The sequence below is a fragment of the Suncus etruscus genome, chromosome 13 (genome assembly GCF_024139225.1).
Source record: "Suncus etruscus isolate mSunEtr1 chromosome 13, mSunEtr1.pri.cur, whole genome shotgun sequence".
Classification (NCBI taxonomy): Eukaryota; Metazoa; Chordata; class Mammalia; order Eulipotyphla; family Soricidae; genus Suncus; species Suncus etruscus.
In genome coordinates, this window is record NC_064860.1 from 12,386,758 (window position 1) to 12,399,576 (window position 12,819).

The following is a 12,819-nucleotide window of genomic DNA, read 5'->3' on the forward strand; positions in this document are numbered from 1 at the left end:
TCATTTGTTTTGCATGTGTACAGCTCAGGCATTTCCAGTGGTCACATGTGGTTCAGCTCGAAGCTATGAAGCTGATGTTCTGCCAATCCCTACCGGATCTAGGCCAGGAGACCGTCTAGTTGTTTCCCTCGATATTTACCAATCAAATGGCATTGAAATGGCCCAATCGAAGGCGGATCTGTAAAATTCTCACCAACTCACCCTCCACCTCAGTGTTTTAGAGTATGGACCAAACCCACATCCTCCACCAGGGCTGTTCTTAGGAAAATTTGTACTAACACAGATTCAGAAACAAATTCTCCCCATCAGGAAAGCAGTCAGACTTAAACCTAAGAGGGTTCAAATATGGTAAACCTAGAATATTTAAGAAGCATGCTCACAGTGTGGACCTCTTTCTCCATTTTGCGTTGAATTACTTGGATTCTGGATTGGGAGAGTGTGTTGGATGCAACAGCAGTTCAACATTGCAGCAAAGACCTGTATGCTTTACAGTGGAAGATGTGGATTTCTAAAAACTCTAAGACTGAAATTAATAGCCTGGATCACTCTGGAAGAAAGTTGCAGGAGTCTCATCTCATGAGATGCTGATAGGAGGATGAGAGTAACAGAAGCGAATAAGCAGGCAAGATTACCCCATGCTACTTTGAGAATTCTCAGGGAACTTGCTTTGAGGGCTTGAGAAAAATCGACTCAGATACTGAGTAAAACGGTAGTTCTACAAAGATTTTTCAGGGAGCTATGGAGCCATGCACAGAATTTGTGGGGAATTGACAGAGGCGATTAAAAGATAGGTTAGATATATGGAAATTCAAAAATTCCTGATGAAAACCTTAGCCTTTGATCATGCCAATGAATATTATCAGCCGACCACGTAGGGGAAATAGTAATTCTTGTCTCATAGAATGTATTTTTAAGAAAGGTAAAAATATAGCTCACATTTTATTGCTTCCTAATTTAATGCCTGGAAAATCAGAATGCATCACGGAGAAAGTACTTTGGAAGTACTAACCCTGAGGATTCTGCTGAATGCAATTATAGCTTTTACTGCTAAGCTTAAGGAGGAAAATCCAATGTTAACTCTTGAAATTCAGGGCAGGAAGCTTGAAGGAATGTTTGACTCTGGTGCAGAAGCATCTGTAATTTCTTTAAGAGATTGGCCCCTAAATTGGACGGCACAAGAAATCAGAACAGTTTAGAAGGGATAGAAGGGGTATTGCACCAGTCTGAGGTCTCACAGATAAGCAGTGGCAGTGGTGAGAACTGAATGCAGCTTCCAAGTCCCTGAGCTCACTGGTAACTGCTGAGCCCTTCTGCCTCAGAAGAAGGGTGGGGTCTCCCTGTCACACTGACCTGTACCCACAGTGAAGCTCCTCCCTCCGTCTTAGTCCACTCTCCCTGGTACTGTCAGGAATGACCCGAGAAATCATGAGACTCTGTCATGCTTGGGCAGTACATGAGGGAACACCCATGAGAGCGGAGCAAGCACATTTTTGTGACCAGTCTAAAGGGAAGCAGCCCAAGGACAATTTCCCAGCAGAGCCCCAGATCCCGTGGGATTCAGCTGCTCCCCACTCCTTGCAAAATAATGTGACAGGGAAGGGTGTTGAAGGGTCTTGGAAGGGGCTGTCACCTGTGGGGATGGGCCATCTGACGGTCTGGTTTCAAAAGCTACATACAGGAGTGCTGAGGGCAAAGGGTTGACCACAGCTATAGCCACCAGGGATGAGGACTAGAAGACCCCATAGCCACTTTTGGAAAGGCATGAATGGGTGAGAGAGACAAAACAGGGAAGGTCAGTCCAGAGGGCAGGTTTTGAAGGGCAGGCAGCATGGTAGGGGTGTGGAGGGCAGCAGACAAGTGGGAGCAGTTAGGTATGCAGTCAGTTGGCCAAGTGCTTAGAGAGATGCTCTGGGAGGGGAGGACACTTGGGGTTACAGATGCAAGTGATCAGGGGCTTCTCAAGGTTTGAAAGTTAAGTCTGGGGTCTCAGGACAAGACCTCTTGAAACAGGAAAGTCGTGACCCATCTAGGCACAAGCCAGAAAGGTTCTGTGCATGGAAGAATGCACCTGTGTCTGATCCCATCCCCATTGTGGGGGGTTGAGGGGCAGGAGGTTCCAAGGTAGGGGTGGGGTAGTCCCTCCGGGCACCCTGGGCACTGTGACTCAAGGGCACCTACGGGCACAGCCTTTATTGTGACGTCAAGGCTCTGGCCAATGAGCTTGGAGAAACAGAGCCACACCCACCAGCCCCCCTATAAAGCCCGTGACCCCGTCTCTACAGCACCCTCTCGCAGCGACCCAGTTGTTTCTGGAAATAGCGAGATGTGGACCCCACTCCCTTTCCCCATCTTACCCCTTGAGGGGCAAGGATTGCGGCAACCCCGAATGAACAAAGTCACCATTCAAAGGAAGTCGGACGGCTTGCCAGCCTGGCCCGGCCATGCTCGGCCAGTGGCCAGTGTGCGTGGCCCTGAGGTCAGTGAATGAGCCCCTCAGCCCACGGCCTGCATTTACCTGAGTCATCAGCCATTTTCAGTCCTACAGTCTCTGCCCTCTCCAGGGACTTCCCAGGTCTCTTGCTGGTGATCCCAGGTCGCCTCCTGGCCCATGGAAGTGGACCTTAATGTTTCAAGTTTCGAAGACCATAGGGTTGGCCCTCATGTCCCCATGTCAGCTGTGGGGCAGCCACTTTGGCCTCGGGAGTGCGAGGTGTGAGGACTCTCCCCTACGTCAGACCTGGTTATACAGAGCCTAGAGCCTTGAACTGTTCGTTACACCCAAGGTTCGAAAACTGCAATCTCCTAGGGTTTCAGCCCTTTTCTGTTTTTCTTGGTGGCACCATGTCCAGTGTGAAGGTGACTAGGGACTGGGGTCTCACCTATTCTGGTGTTCTGGCCCATTCTTGGATTTGGTAGTGCCCCATGCTTTAACTCCATTCCTGGGCAAATGTTTTCTTTGAGGGGGCACTTCTTTTGGGGCTCCAGGAATCCTGTGCTGTGCTCAGGATCAAAGCGGGATCACCCCAGAATGTCTAATCCGAATGACATTCTGTGACCCCCAGAGGACAATTCTGTCGCAATCATACCCAGCTTGGTCTCTAGAACCTTTCCATTTTTGCCTGGTTTCTCATCTCATTCTCATTTCATGGCGTCAGCCAGGGCCCTCTGAGTCGTGTGTGGCCCAGATCCCTGGCTAGTGGACTTTGCAAAGGTGCTAAGCCTAGTGCCTGAGTGTTAGTCTAACAGGGAAGGCATTTGCCTTTCCTGGGGGTGACTTGGTTTCAATGTCAGGCACTGCTCTGCTACCCAGCACCTCCAAGAGAGATCCTTTGTGCAGAGCCAAGAGTAGACCCTGGGCATGGCTGGATGTGTCACCCGGAACAAAGTACCAAACAAATAAAACCATAGTGCTCCATTTCTTCATGTTAAGAAGAGAATTTGCGTTGGGAAGTTTGAGGAAGTCTGAATGAGACAGTCTGGAGAGTGTTTCAGAACCAATGGGAGAGAATGTAGGTTCATGAGCCACAAAGGAATGACCAGGACACACTCTGCTCTCTGCTCTCATTTCACAAGCCAGCCGGACACTCAGGCCTCCATAGTTGTGTCCATACTCAGGGCTGAGATAAAGGCCAGAGACCCTTGGGGGGATGGGCTGCCTTGCAGCATCCTAGATTCTCAGGTGAAGGGGGGGGTGTCTTTCAAGGGACAGGAGCCCACAAGGTTACAGAGCTCAGAGCCCCACACAGCAGACATTGTAGCAGGGCTGCTGTGGGGTGGGGAGATGGCTAGGGCTGTGAATTTCCACTTTTGTTAGGAATTGAGGCCAGGACAGGGGAGGAGAAATGGGGTGGGGTGATCAAGACCAGAATATTCCTTGAGATTTAGGGAGTCTTTGGGAACAACCTGCCAACCTGCTGGCTTCCTGGAACTTGACTAACATTTGTACATCTCTATTTAGACATTTGGCATCGAGACCATGCCTGCAACATCACCCCAGAGAGAACACCTTGCTGGGGAAAGAGCCTCCATGGTGAATATTTGTAAAATCACACCCAAAGTTAATGGGCTCAATTCTGGGGGACCAAAGACACCAGGCCCTCTGTGGAGGATGGAAAGAGAAGGGTGCAGAGAGGCTAAGGCTGAATCCCAAGGGGGCAGGGAAGAGTTCAAGGTTCAGAGACAGGTGTGTTTAGTGAGCCATTCCCTCTCTCTGGGAGCAATGGGGAATGGAACAAATTTGAAAAGTTCTTAAGCCTAGACCCTGGTTGTCCAGACTCAGCGAGAGAAATGTGGGAGGGAGACCAGGGAGGAGGAAGAAAAACCCAGATGTGTTTTCCAGTGTGAGAGACCAAATGAGGGAGCCCAGGCCAATGGGCCAATGGGGTCAGCACGAGGGGTTAACAATGCGCTCTTTCATTCCAGCTCAGCGCAGATCTTCATGTACAAGGAGTGACACCATCAGCTCCTCTGCCACACATGGCTGTAAGTGCTCCTGACAAGTGCTGCTGATTCCTACACATGGCCCACAGACCTGCAGAACCCCATCTCCAACTTCTCCACAGCCAAGTCTGGGGCCCCCACTTGGGAAAGCACTTTTAACGGAACTTGGATCCCTGGTTGAGGTGGAGGCAAAACCTCTCAACACAGAGAAAACAAAGACACCCCAGAACCTTCCCTCCCTCCTCTTGATAGGTTCCTGCCCCATGCTGACCTGCACCCAGGGCTTACAGCCAGTATCAAGAAATCCCTTTGGCAGGACCTGGCATGCTAGTATGGCAGAGAAGGGGCTGACTTGCATAGAACTGACCTGACTTTCACCTGGGCATCCCACCTGGTCCCTCAGGCCAAAATGGAGTGGTCCCTGCCCAGGCTGCCTATTGCAGCCCTAATCTGATTGGGGGCACTTCCTAGGATTTCCCCTGGGCTTGTGTTGCAAATCAGCCCTTGATGAGGTTGACTGATGGAGGGATGGAGGATGAGGCCTTTCTCCTCCAGCTCAGACCACACGTCTGTTACCCTGTTTAGCAGGTGGTTCTGAGGTAAATGCAATGGAAAGAAAGCCAACAGGCAGTCAGGCTTCTGAAGAAAACAGGTCTTTATTCCATGAAAATACCTCAGAATTGGCCCCTGGAAAGAAGCCCCTGCCTTCCACAGACCCTTGCTTTTATGCTCCAGATTCAGGTACCACCCAATCGTGGGATCAGGTAGCACCATAGGGTGGGAGCAGAATGCCAGGTCACATCCAAGGGTAGGGCACAATCACCGATCAGGGTAGGATCAGTAACATAATTCCATTGAAATGTTTACATACACAATAGGCTTCTGCATGTCTCAGCTCTTCTCCTCTACTCCAGGTCTCTGTCACCACAGACAGAGGCACTCAGACAATGAAGGTGGTGAAGGAGGACCAGCAAGTTGAATATGTGAGACCTGGGAGAAGATGTGTTGACGGGTGGTGACAGAAGACCCCAGGAGGTCCAGAATGGGAGGGCTAAGGTGAGACCATTTTTGCAGCTCAAAAGGCAGTTGACCCTGGCGCTGCTAGAAAAAGACAGCTGGAAACAGCAGGCCCAGAAACAAGAGATCTTAGAACAACAACTCTTCCAGGCCATCCAGAAGGTAGGCTGTGACCTTGGTGTCAATTGACCCCGCTTTACCAACATGCCATGTCATTCCAGAGCAAACTTGGGGTTCAAATAGAGACCCCCCCGCCATGCCTTCCACATGTGCCCCTTCCATAGTTTCATGGTTTCAGTCAAGAGTGCTCAGGATGGACACCAGAGGTGCTCTTTAGGTCCTAGTGTTATGCTGGGGATTCAGCCAGGGCTGTGCTTTTCTCAGACTCTTTCACCCTTCCCTGTGCTATCATTCTGACTCCCAATCTAACCACCCTTCCCCTGTTTTGGGCAGTGCACCAGGTTAACACGAAAACATCAGAAAGCAATGGAGACCATCCAAGCATGGCAGGCAGCACATGCTCGTTCCTTGAGTGAGTTTTGGGGCTGGCACTGTATGGGCTCAGGTTTCAAGCCTGTGACAAGGGAAGGGCCAGGCATAGATCCTGTAGAATGCCATAGGAGGTGGCACCAGGAACGGGGCCTTGCGACCCAGGGAGAAAGGTTGGAGCAGCAGAGCTGCAAGAGACTCTTGCCTTCTCTCTGCACCTCAGTGTCATCATCTGCAGAGCTGCAGGTGGGGCTTGGGGGCCAATGTCCAGTCCCCCAGAATTTTCCTGCATAACAATGGGAGCCATGGGAGAGGGAAACCTGCGGATTTTTTCCCCCTGTCACTTGGGTCCCCTCCCCGCACTGTCAGGAGGGCCTGGGATTAACCCACCCAAGGGAAGCAGCTTCTTGGTATGAAGCCTAGAGCATCAAGGGGTTTGAGAAGTCATGGCTTCCCTAAGAGAGGTGGGCAGGAATCAGAGTTGGGACTCCAGACTAGGAAAGCTGGGGTATGTGGGAGACTTCGAGGTCCTTGACTGTCTGGTCCCTCTCTCAGTGACACCACCTTGGATGCAGACTCTGGAAGAGGAACTGCAGGCTGAGGCTGAGACTTTCCATCAGGCACCCGTGAGTCTTGCCCCAGTCCCGAAGAAGGGAACTTGAGCCACCTCAACCTGGAGCTGGGTCAGTGCCTCCCTCTGTGGGCTGTGGAGGCTGAGATGTGGCCTCGCCCAGCATGCCTAGGCGTGAGCTGCCCGGCTGACACTACTCCACTGGTTTAGTCCCCTGATCTGTGCCCAGACCGCACAGTAGGAGTCCCAGGAACAGCTCCAGGACAGAACTGTGTAACCAGATGATGGTCCTCCTGGACATCTATGCCAAGGCCCCCTGAACCTAGTTTTGGGTCAGATTCTTTGCCTCTCTAGCCTTTTCTTCCTGTTTGTCAAGGAACTCAGACACTCAAGGAAGGTCCCAGGGGCTGCCGAAAGCCACCCTTGGCTAGGCAGGAGACCTCCCAGTCTGGATCGAAAGCAGCACAGGCTTGGCCACTCTCTGCAGAGCTGAGGTTCCTGGAAGTGGGAGGCTGCCAGGAAAGAGTCAGTAAAGAGATGGGGCAGGCACTTTTTTTTTTTTGTTCATGCCCCACAGCGATCAGGATTTCCTCCTAGCTCTAGGCTCAGAAATAGCTCCTGGCAGGCAACGGGTACCCTATGGGATGCCGGCATTCGAACCACGGACCTTTTGCATGCAAGGCAAATGCCTTACCACCGTGCTATCTCTCAGGCCCCAGGGGGGTGCACTCTTAAACTCTTCCTACTCAGTCCTCCTTTGTGCCCCTCATCTCTCCCACTGGTCTGGCCTCTCCTGCTACCTGGCCTCACCCCCAGCAACATTCCCACAGGCCCAGGATGCACCCCTGCATCAGCAGTGGCACCACTGCCGTGGCAGTGTCCTGAAGTATGTGGAGGCCTTCAGGCAACACCGGGCGGCCTACCAGCACTTGGCTGGAGAGAAAAAAGAACTGGAAAATATAATCCAGAGACAAAGTCAGCTCCTGTCCAGTCTCAAGAAAAGAAATGATGAGGTAGAGGTGGAGAGTCCTGTTGAACCTGAAAGAGAGAGAGAAAGAGAGAGAGAGAGGAGAGAACAGAGGAGAGAGAGGAGAGAGGAGAGATAGAGGAGAGAGAAGAGAGGAGAGAGAGGAGTGAGAGGAGAGGAGAGGAGAGGAGAGAGGGGTGAGAGAGGTGAGAGAGAGGAGAGAGAGGAAAGAGAGAGGAGAGAGAAGAGAGGAATGAGAGAGAGGTGAGAGAAAGGAGAGAGAGGAGAAAGGAATGAGAGGAGTGAGAGGAGAGAGAGACAAAGACAGTGTTTTGGGCTCCTGGCAAGGTGGCCTGGGACCTGCCCCTCTCAGCCTTTCTGCCTTCCTGCTTCTTCCTGCCCTTTTAGAATCACATCCATGTGCCTGCTGTGGAGGAGGAGGCTCTGTGGGCTCAGCTGGCCAAGTTGCCACAGATCTCAGAGTAGTGTGAGTGGAAGGGCCCAGGGGTGAGCAGCCGCCTTTGGAGAGTCAGGAGACAAGGCTCCCCAGAGAAGGTGCCTAAGCCCCTTCCCCATGTGCTGCAAATTCCATGGGTGTCTGAGACCCTGGTCCTCCCCACAGCGAGATTAGTGGCAGGAGTTGAGCAGGTGGAGCAGGACGGCTCAGAAGCGGCCAGCCGTCACATGGTCCAGAATGTGGAGGAGGAGAAGAAGACTAAGTTGGCAGCACAGAAAGCATGTGCAGGAGAAACATCCCACCTGGACTCTGCCCCTCAGACTAGTGCATGAAGAGGCCTCGGTAAGCTTGGCACCCTGGAGTGACCAGGAGGGAGGAATGGCTTCCCTGAGGACACCGCACAAGCACACCACACCCTACCTCTTGTACACAGATGCCAACAACACCTGGTGTGGAGGCAGAGCCAGAGGAAAAACCCTGCACTTATCACCCAGCCTCCGAGGTCGGCATGCCTCAGGGAGCCACCCATCCTGGGATGGCAGGCCACACCAAACCCCGGGACATGCACCGGAAAGGGCTGGGCTGCATTCACCAAGCTCTACCACCTGAATGGATCCTCCTCCATTGAGGTCTCCATCATCTAACCTCACCATGTCCTTCCTACCCTCCTGCTCCCCACCCTCTCCCACCCCCTCCTTCCTCTTGTTCTCCTCCTTCCTCCCCTCCGTCTCCCTTCTTGGATCATCAAGCTCCTTGGGGAGCTCCAAACCAAGGAGCACAGAATGAGGCCCACACAGCATTTCTGGGCCTCATTGGCTGCTTGAGTGCAGGTCACTAAATGCCCCCTGAACACCGGGAGGCCACACGGAAATTTTGTTAAAAAATGTGCCCAATTCTTTGTGGACCACACAGCGAGGGTTCCCTATGGCATTGTCTCCACGCACGACATAACTGAAGTGGAAATTTCCCAATGTCCAGACCCCTCGAGATCCTGCAGGGAAAGAAGGACAAAGTCCAAAATCTCCTTTCAGCATTCATGTGGACTCCAGATGAAAAGGACGTCTACAATTGTTCTTCATCAATATAAAGAACAGCTGGGTAAGCTTCTGCTGGCCACTGAAAACCCAGCTCATATCCCACTAAGGTATGGGGGGTGGGGCGAATCAAAGAAAACCCAGCTGTCATCTCAACCAGGAAGACTGGCTGTCCTGAAGTTGGTTGTGCCACTGGAGCCACTCCTACAGCTGGCAGCTTCAGTCAACAAATGCAGGCTGCTTTCCAGAGAGACTTTGGGTGGCTCCTGACCCCAGGGCCAACCACCAGCCCCTTACAGAGGCATCTGATGTTCAATGGCCAATAATGGCTAGCAACAACAAGGCAGCTCACTCCCTGGGGCTAAGGCCGTGGATGCTGCCCCAGGAAGGTCTGCAAATGCAAGGCACCATTTCCCGGAACACCCAGGAGAGGTCGGAAGATTGGGGTGTGAGCTCAGCCTGCCCCAGGAGAGTGAACTGTAGCTCTCACGGCTCCAGCCACTGAAATGGTCTTAATCTGTTATAGGCTGAATAGAAATTACATGGATAGGACATGTGAGGTTTTTTTTTTAAATAAAGATATCATTTATTAAAAAAGATAAACATTTTTTTCTTTTTTTATTGTTAGAATTTATTCAAGAGACAAAATTGATTAACATAATGAGGTAAAGTAACTTAACATAATATAGTGACATAACATAACATAATATAATTGATATAATAATAATACTAAGTCAAAGAAAGTTTTTGATTAAAAACACAATTTTTTCCATAATGGCTTACCTATCTTTCACAGTAGTATTTTAGGTACATATTAACATTTAATCAGGGGAATACCCATCACCAACTATGTCCTCCCCCCATTCCAGTTCCCTTTCTACAACCCATATACCCCACCATCACCCCCCGGGCTGCTAGAGTAGGTGGACCCCTCTTTGTCTGGCTTTTCTTGCCTTCAAACAAAACAACATACCTCGATTTTTCTAGCTCTGCCTCTTAAATAGAAGGGGAAACAAGGGAGGGTTCCAGGACCAAACAGATATGTGAGCACTAATAGTAAGCCAGACAAAGAGGGGTCCACCTACTCTAAAAGAAGATAAACATTTAATGAGAAATCAAAATATTTTATAGTCAAAGACACAGTTTAAAAAAAAAAAGAAAATAAAGAAAAAAAAAGATAAAAACATCTGGGTGTGTAAAGATACAAGAAGGACCAGGTGCTTTTCTGGGGCCAATAGAAACCTTCCTGGCGCCAAAGGAAATCTCTGAACAATAGGAAAAGCATGACAGCCACACCTTCAAGATAAGGACCAAGTGGGGCCCTAGCGCTCAGCTCACAAGCCCCAAGTAAGCGTCCATCAGAGAGCCCATCCCAAAAATGTCATTCTTGTCCACGCAGATGGACACTGAATTGGAATTAGGATCAAACTCCATCTCTGACGGGATGGAATGCCAAGAGATGAAGCAGGACATGGGGCCAATTTCAGTGAAGACTCCGACCTTGTTAACCTGGGTGACGATGGCATCCACAACTTCCCCTTTAGAGGGCCGGAAAATAAGGCCTTGTACTTGACTGGAGACTGGACAAACCCTTGGCCTAGCTGGATCACACCAGCACCAATGTTGTTGAAGGGAGTGACGGTTATCACAAAGCCATACTTGCCCTTGCAGGTGTCCTCCACTTCATGAAAAGCTTCTGCTTCGCCGTGTTGGTCAGGTTGTGGCTGAAGTAGTGCGGGTGCAGCAGAATCTCGTGTTCCAAGGAGATATGGTAGAACATCTTCGCGAAGGTCCCAGCAAGGGCCCTGGGTCTGTCTCCTAACCTATCTTTATAGGCTCAATAGAAATCACGGGGACGTGAATTTCTAAAAAAAAAAAAAAAAAATTGCCCAAGACTTATGAAGAACTGTGGCATTTGAACCGGGGGACAAGTGTCCCCCACAAGCTAACAGATTATTTGGGTGACTGAAAGTGTCCCCCAAAGTGCATGCCAAAACAGAGGCATAAATATTTCCTAAACTAAACTTTATCTGGGGGACAGTAATGTCCCCCCATGGTGGATTCCTAATCAGGGGACAACAGTGTCCCCACAAGCTGCACATTATATCGGGGAACAGAAAGTGTCCCCCAAAGTGAACAGGAAAACAGGAACAGAAACATCCTAAAATAAATCTTATTTATAAATATTTATTAATATGAATAATACTTCCACTATAATGTTCCCTAAAAGAAGCCGTTCTCGTGTTTTACCTCATATTTTACCTAATTATAGAATTTTCTTATTCTGGAATTACCTCAGATTTGCTACCCTAGAAAATTGTTACAAAATACCCTTTGTATAAACTGACTTTTATTCTGCTGTTAGATTTTCTGACTGGAGTAATATATCATAAAATTCCTAATATTGTCATTTTTCATTTTCCATTCTCTTACAATCTCACATTTTTCATTTATACATAAATCAATAAATATTATCTATGTAATTGTTTTAATATTTTATCATTTATTATTATAAATCTACATAGTCATCCTTAGACTATTTCTAAGTACCTTATTTAATTTATTTCTACTACAGCTTTGGTTGGGAGACAGCATATTTTTCTTTAAGATGTAAAGAGTAAGACTTAGGTTTTGGGATGCAAGAAACAAGTATTAAGCAACTAATTTTCCTAAGAGACCAATAATTCCTTTTTATTATAAATATAAAAATATTCTTCATCTTTAGACCATATAGTTCACGCCAACTGTTATCATGTAAGAAGAATTTTCAAGATTATATCCTGGGCCAATTCCCAAACACACACATGTATCTAAACATACCCATGTTTTACTCTTTTTTTTTTTCCTAAGCATATATTTTTACATAGCTAATATTTTACGGCATTTTCCCTCTTTTTTACCTTTTGGGTTTTGGGCCACAATCAGCAGTGCTCAGAGTTTACTCCTGTTGTTTATTCAATAGTCATGTGTGATGGCACTCAGGGGACAATGTCATGGTAGGGATCAAACCAGAGTTGAGAGTTCGTAGGCAAGCAACATCCAGTACTATCTTTCTGGCCCCTCCATAAAATACTCTTAATCAAACAAAGCTTTAAAGGAAGCTACTTGAACTGGGCTATTGTTCAAAGTTATGTTAAGGATATTTTCTTTTTTCTTAGTTAAACAAAAAGCCACATAATTAAAAAGAGCATGAAAAAACCAGGTTGCTTCTTTCATTGAAAGAGAAATATAATGGTTTTGAATAGATAAATTACTTTTTGAGATAACTAACATTGAAATGTAAAATTTTTGTTTTGCAGTTAATTAAAAATTCCTAAAGTTCGCCAATGTATGCCGACTTGTCTTTTATTATATTCCTCTTTTTAACTTAGTAGTATGATTATCATAAGGATAAATCATATTTTTTTAAATATGGAAGTGGGCTAGAACAGTTAACTGCAATTCCCATGTAGTCCAAAGCTTTATTTTAACCAATAAATTTTACTAAGTGCATGGCTACCTTATATCAAATTAAGTTCTAGAGAGCCGAAAAAAATGGAAAGCAGATCTTAGGCTTCTGCTTGTTCCCACAGTTTCAATGCCTGTGAGACCCAATCTGCTGGAGTTTGTCAGTGTTCCAGGTTTTAAATAAGAAAATGTCTGCATATTTGCTCTAAATGATATTCGAAGAAGCTCTGAAATTGATTTCAACTGCTATATCACATAAAAGTCACTTAATTTGAGCTGAGAAGTAAATTTGTTTCTACACAAAAGAAATTTTAAACCTAGCTTGTTTTTATAAAGTCACGAAGCTTATTTTCCTGTGTGCAGTGAGTTCTACAGATTCAATTCTATTTCTGTGTAG

At 47.9% G+C, this 12,819-nt stretch overlaps 1 pseudogene; it reads right to left on the bottom strand.

Moving 5' to 3' along the window:
- Positions 1-10,304: 10,304 nt before the first annotated feature.
- On the bottom strand, positions 10,305-10,755 carry LOC126026005 (DNA-directed RNA polymerase II subunit RPB7-like; annotated as a pseudogene).
- Positions 10,756-12,819: the final 2,064 nt, after the last annotated feature.